The sequence below is a fragment of the Nanorana parkeri genome, unplaced genomic scaffold (genome assembly GCF_000935625.1).
Source record: "Nanorana parkeri isolate BGI_ZX_2015 unplaced genomic scaffold, ASM93562v1 scaffold734, whole genome shotgun sequence".
NCBI lineage: Eukaryota > Metazoa > Chordata > Amphibia > Anura > Dicroglossidae > Nanorana > Nanorana parkeri.
Window position 1 is genome coordinate 394,505 of NW_017307002.1, and position 6,580 is coordinate 401,084.

The following is a 6,580-nucleotide window of genomic DNA, read 5'->3' on the forward strand; positions in this document are numbered from 1 at the left end:
ATGCATAACAACAAGGGCAACCGAAGATCCTGTACTCCGGCTTTTTGTTTATTCCACGCTATACCCTCGTCCCCCTCTGGTGCTACATCGTTAGAATACCCCTCCCGGTGGGAACATCTATGTCTACTGGCAGCAAAAAAGACAATACTGATAAATTGGTTACTTCCCTCCCCACCTACCTTGGCGACGCTGAGGGAACTCCTTCGCAAACTGATGTCATTGGACAAATTAGAGGCACAGCTCACCCAGGAACATACCACAAAAAATTTTAACACATGGCCCGCATTCTTTTTGGCTTAGTTAACACCCGAACTATTGAAGGACGTAATGGTTACGTTCCAATACACAAAATGGTACCTAGAGAACAAATTAGCCTGGTCATTGGGGTTGTGTATGACCCCAATGATGGGTTGTGTATGACTATGCCTCCTATTTAGGTCTTGAGTTACAACCTGTATCAAGATGTGCTCCCTAGGCAGGAGCTCCACTTCCATTTCGTACAGTGTCGAGTTGGGGACATTGTGGCCCTTATAATACGAGTGTGTTGGTTTCTAGCTTCTAGCTTCCAGTTTCTAGTTCATAGACCCAAGGGTCAATGTTTCGTTGTTATTCATTGTTATTCATTCTCTGGTGTGCAAATGTTTTCTCTACACCCGTGTGCCGAGTTTTATATCTTTGTATTTGTATATTTGTACTTTTGTACATCAATAAAAATCATATGCTGAAAAAAAAAAATGTAAACATAGAGATTATACCTATTCTTTGGGGGGCTTTTGCTTCAGTGTCGACATCTCTTCCTTCTCTTATGGAAATCATCCAATCAAAAAACTCCAGAATACTCACCTGTGTAACACATGGTTAAGTGTGTCTTAGCTCTGCTTGTTTATAGCTGCCAACAAGGACTAGATTTTGGACATGCATTCCATCAGAATATGATGTGCTCCAACTCCCTAGAGGGAATCACTCTTATGCTTGAAGTTCACAGTGCTGCAAGTGGTTGCTATAACTGTACAACACAGAGATAAGATATTTCATAAAGATATTTCCAAAAACACAGGGTATATTTAGTGAAAATCTATGTAGTTTAGCTCCAGTTAAGAGTTGGTGTTAGTATTATTAACATCTTTAATCTTTTTAATAGTATGAAGAGCCCCAACACTTTGGAAGCCCCTAGCCATATTCTTCTGCTAGACTACACAAAGAAATAATATTCTGAGACATACTTCTTTATTATATTACCTATCAGGATCAGTAGGTTAAGCTCATCTACCCTTTTGGGTCTGGAAGCAGCTATATCATCAGCATCACCACATTTTTATCAACTTCATGGAATCTATAACTCAGTATTTGCCAAGCTTTGGTTAGTTGCATATCATATGGGGAATTCAAGCTATCATATATTGCCAGAAAATGTATTTCTAGCACAGCAGCAAACATTATGTCCCTTTCTCAGCTGTGTTTTCCACATCTTGCTGACTCGTACAGTAATATACTCACTGAAACTCAGTTTTCTTCCACTGTAAACTTTATTTTCTGCCCTGGGGACTGGAGAGTTTGGCTGCTTGTTACCTTCAGGGGGACCTGTCCTCTAACTGTGTAGTTATCAATGCTGTGAATACATACAGAATGTATGTTATACCAGCATAACATACCAGCATGAAGAGAGTGTGGACTGTAACTATCTTAATGCTGCTATCTTCTGCCTGCATGCCTTCTTCTTTTTCCACTTCTTCTTTGGTGCCAAAGCTGAGCACCTCCTCTTGATCTGCAGTAGTGTTAAAAAACACAGGAGATAAGTTCAAGTTTCCAACTGCAACTTCAAATGAGCACAGGAAACAATGGCCAGGACTCATGTTACATGAAATTACATTGTACCACTGCACAGGCATCCAAATATTGTTTAGAAACTGCTTGTTAAATGATTACATCATAGGTACTAATATATATAATTTGTCATTGATACATCTGGGGAATTAAAATATTTATATGGGATAAATGTGTGTATAGGCACAAAAGCAAATAAAAATGCAGTATGTGCAGAGTTGAACTTTAAAGAGCTTTTTAAATAAATTATAGCAGTGTTCTAAATGGTGAGAAGTTGCTCTACCTAAAATGTGTTTACTTATTACCTGGATTTCCAAGTTAATGTTTTGTTGCAACTCTTTTCAGTCTTAAATTTGTTTGAGCTGGTGAGTAGAGATTTTTCTGTTGACATCCATTTTCTCAGCGTTTACATATATAACATTTATGGCATACATTCTTTTTTTATAGTTGTACTGTCAATTCGGCATGATGTAGTGACCACATTTATATTGATGTGGCTGTGCATTCACTGAGAGAAAAGCATAAAACATCCTTAATTATCTTTACATATTATGTGGCCTCACTAGCTACCATTATTTTTCATGAGCACAGTTGCAATTTCTAGCATTTGTTTCAGTTAAGAAGACCATTTTGCTTGACTGCAGATGAAAATCAATCTAGCTCATTACTCGTAATGCATTTTGAACAGGGAAATAGTTAATATGCAGCATCTGATGGTCCTGTTTAAAAATCATTGCAAGCACCGCTGTCAGGAAACAATAAATATAGCATATATTGAAGTTAAACACATGAACCAGAAGAGCTGAAGCCTAAACATGCCTGGTTTGGATAAACAGTAGACTGCTTAATATATTTGTGCCTCAAGTCTAGCACACTAAATTTATATTAGAGAGGTTGTACAGCCAAAATATGGAATATCTTTTTCACTTGGATGTAATGGATTTACTTGGTAACAAAAGTCAATTATATTAAATTTGACTCTACACAGATGTGATCAAATTTGTTGGTACCCTTACAGTTCATTGAACCAAAGCTTAATTTCTCCTGAAAAGTGAGGAAATTAAGCAATTGTCTTAAGAAAATACTTGCATGCCTTTGTTATGGCATAGGGTATAGCAGAGAAGTGTAAAAAGAGATGTTATTGCTTATTGAACAAAGATATTCTAATATGACCTGGACAGATATCTTGTTACTCCTAAAAAAAGATTATACAGGTGAAACTCGAATAATTAGAATATCGTGCAAAAGTTCATTTATTTCACTAATGCAACTTAAAAGGTGAAACTAATATATGAGATAGACTCATTACATGCAAAGCAAGATAGTTCAAGCCGTGATTTGTCATAATTGTGATGATTATGGCTTACAGCTCATGAAAACCCCAAATCCACAATCTCAGAAAATTAGAATATTACATGCAATCAATAAAACAAGGATTGTACATAGAACAATATCGGACCTCTGAAAAGTATAAGCATGCATATGTACTCAGTACTTGGTTTGGGCCCCTTTTGCAGCAATTACTGCCTCAATGCGGCGTGGCATGGAAGCTATCAGCCTGTGGCACTGCTGAGGTGTTATGGAAGACCAGGATGCTTCAATAGCGGCCTTCAGCTCTTCTGCATTGTTCGGTCTCATGTCTCTCATCTTTCTCTTGGCAATGCCCCATAGATTCTCTATGGGGTTCAGGTCAGGCGAGTTTGCTGGCCAATCAAGCACAGTAATCCCACGGTCATTGAACCAGGTTTTGGTGCTTTTGGCAGTGTGGGCAGGTGCCAAGTCCTGCTGGAAAATGAAGTCAGCATCCCCATAGAGCTCTTCTGCGGAAGGAAGCATGAAGTGCTCCAAAATCTCCTGGTAGACGGCTGCGTTGACCCTGGAATAATGGAAGCACAGTGGACCAACACCAGCAGAAGACATGGCTCCCCAAATCACCACAGACTGTGGAAACTTCACACTGGACTTCAAGCATCTTGCAGTGTGTGCCTCTCCATTCTTCCTCCATACTCTGGGTCCTTGGTTTCCAAATGAGATGCAACATTTGCTCTCATCAGAAAAGAGGACTTTGGACCACTGAGCAACAGACCAGGTCTGTTTTTCTTTAGCCCAAGTAAGACGCTTCTGACGTTGTTTGTTGTTCAGGAGTGGCTTGACAAGAGGAATCTGACATTTGAAGCCCATGTCCAGCATCCGTCTGTGTGTGATGGCTCTTGATGCACTGACTCCAGCCTCAGTCCACTCCTTGTGAAAGTCCCCAACACTTTTGAATGGCCTTTTCCTGACAATCCTCTCCAGGCTGCAGTCATACCTGCTGCTTGTGCACCTTTTTCTTCCACACTTTTCCCTTCCACATAACTTTCTAGGAATGTGCTTTGATACAGCACTTTGGGAAAATCCAACTTATTTTGCAATTACCTTTTGAGACTTTCCCTCCTTATGGAGGGTTTCAATGATGGTTTTCTGCACAACTGTCAGGTCAGCAGTCTTTCCCAGGATTGTGATTCCTACTGAACCAGACTGAGAGACCATTTAAAGGCTCAGGAACCCTTTGCAGGTGTTATGGCTTAATTAGCCGATTAGAGTGGGACACTTTGAGTCTAGCATATTGCACCTTTTCACAATATTCTAATTTTCTGAGATTGTGGATTTGGGGTTTTCATGAGCTGTGAGCCATAATCACAATTATGACAATCACGACTTGAACTATCTTGCTTTGCATGTAATGAGTATATCTCATATATTAGTTTCACCTTTTAAGTTGCATTAGTAAAAATAAATGAACTTTTGCACAATATTCTAATTATTTGAGTTTCACCTGTAAATAATTGGATCATAGTGATATTTCAAACTGTTTTCTGCAATTAGTATCACACACATCTACAATCTTGTAATCAATCATTCAGCCTATTTAAATGGACATGTAGTCACTCTGCTGTTTGCATCATCGTGCACACCACATTGAACAAGGACCAGAAAAAGCAGAGGAAAGAGTTGTCCAAGGAGATAAGAAAGAAAATTATAGACCAGTATGTCAAAGGGTAATGTTATAGGGCCATTCCCAAATAGCTTGATGTTCCTGTGACTACAGTTGGAAATATTATGAAGAAGTTTTGGGTCCATCTGAGTGCGGCCATTCCTAATTGGATGTGGCCACAGGAGGAAAATTGCCCAAAGATTGAACAGAGAAGATAATAAGAATGGTAGACAAAGAGCCAAGGAAATCCTCCAAAGAGATACAAACTGGCCTCCAAGATCAAAGAACACCAGTGTCGATTTGCACTATCCATTGCTTTTTGAGTGTCATTGGGCTCAAAGAAAGAAGGCCCAGGAACATTTCACTGTTGAAAGAAAAACATAAAACAGGCCAGACTGGAATTTGATAAAATGCATATTGACAAACCACAATGCTCCTGGGAAGACATGCCACAATTATCCTCTTTTGGGCAGAAAAGACAAAATATAGCTTTTTGGGAAGTGGCATCAACTCTCTGTTCACAGATGAAAACTGGTACCGGTTTTTCGGTATCGATACCAAGTACTGATACCAGTGCTTTCGCTGGCATGAAGCCGGCTTCCTGGGCTATCAGGAAGAAGCGTGGTGGGTAATGATTGCCCGGGAAGCTGGCTCCATGTTGTTTGGCTGGCTCGATTGTGAACCTGTGAAGATTGGAGCTGGCTTCCCGGCCAATAAGGAAGCCGGACGGTGAGTAATGACCTGTTCCCCAGCTTCCTGATCGGCCTGGAAGCCAGCTACATCCTGATTGGCTGGCAAGCCGGCTTCCTAGCCAATCAGCATGGAGCCAGCTTCCTAGCCAATCAGGAAGCCGGAGGTGGGTCCTTACTCGCCACCCAGCATCCTGATTGCCCAGGAAGCTGGCTCCATGTTCCCCTACGACACTGCCAGCTAGAGGAAATCTTCATCTGACTGGAAGTTCCGGTATTGGAGAAGGTAGCGAAGCTTTTGGACGAGTGCAAATACTCGCCCAAATACTCTGTATCGGCACTGATACCGATACTAGTATCGGTATTGGTGCATCCATAGCTATGGGTCACTTAATTGTTTTATTATTTACAATTATCTATTGAATCAAAAATCAAAATCAAAGTATCATATCTATTAAATATGGAACAATGATAGATGCTAATAATTTGAAAGTAATAAAGTAATTTCAGAGAAAATAGTAGGTTCTTCTTATTTGTGAAAGGGTACCAAAAAACTTGTCCAGGGCTATATAGATATAGATCTATCTATATATAGATCTATCTATATATGTATATATATAGATAGATCTATATATAAATATATATAGATCTATCTATATATAACAAATCATACTTTAAAACTGGGAATCCCCAGCCTCGTAGCCAATGCTCCTTAAAAATGACAGCTGCCTCCTAACGTTTGAGTTTTTCTCTAGTCTAGTCTTTCAATGGAGCTAGAAAAGTATCAGTGCTTGTATTTGTACCAAGTACGGTACTTGGTGTCTGTACATCCCTAATATTTACACAAATCCAAAGTAAATATAGAGGAACTCATGGGTCTTGCAGTGGAGAGAAGTCAAAACATCAGTGTTTTATTGTCAACATTTCTAGAGCTCATTCCATCTTTCTCAAGACCTTCTCTGTTGATAATACAATGCTGATGGTTTGACTTCTCTCTGCTGCAAGACCCATGAGTGCCTCTGTATCTACTCAGGATTTGTATTGGTACTGTTGTGGATGAGCACCCAGGCATTTACATTAAAGATAGTGTGCA

The 6,580-nt window shown here is 39.7% G+C and overlaps 1 long non-coding RNA gene across 1 annotated transcript in view; it reads left to right on the top strand.

Moving 5' to 3' along the window:
- Positions 1-366: 366 nt before the first annotated feature.
- Positions 367-6,580, top strand: part of LOC108793293 — an 8,725-nt gene continuing 2,511 nt past the window's right edge. Inside the window, exons 1-2 of the long non-coding RNA XR_001941636.1 lie at positions 367-377; positions 2,714-2,717. This is a non-coding gene — a long non-coding RNA (uncharacterized LOC108793293). The remainder of the gene's footprint in view (positions 378-2,713; positions 2,718-6,580) is intronic.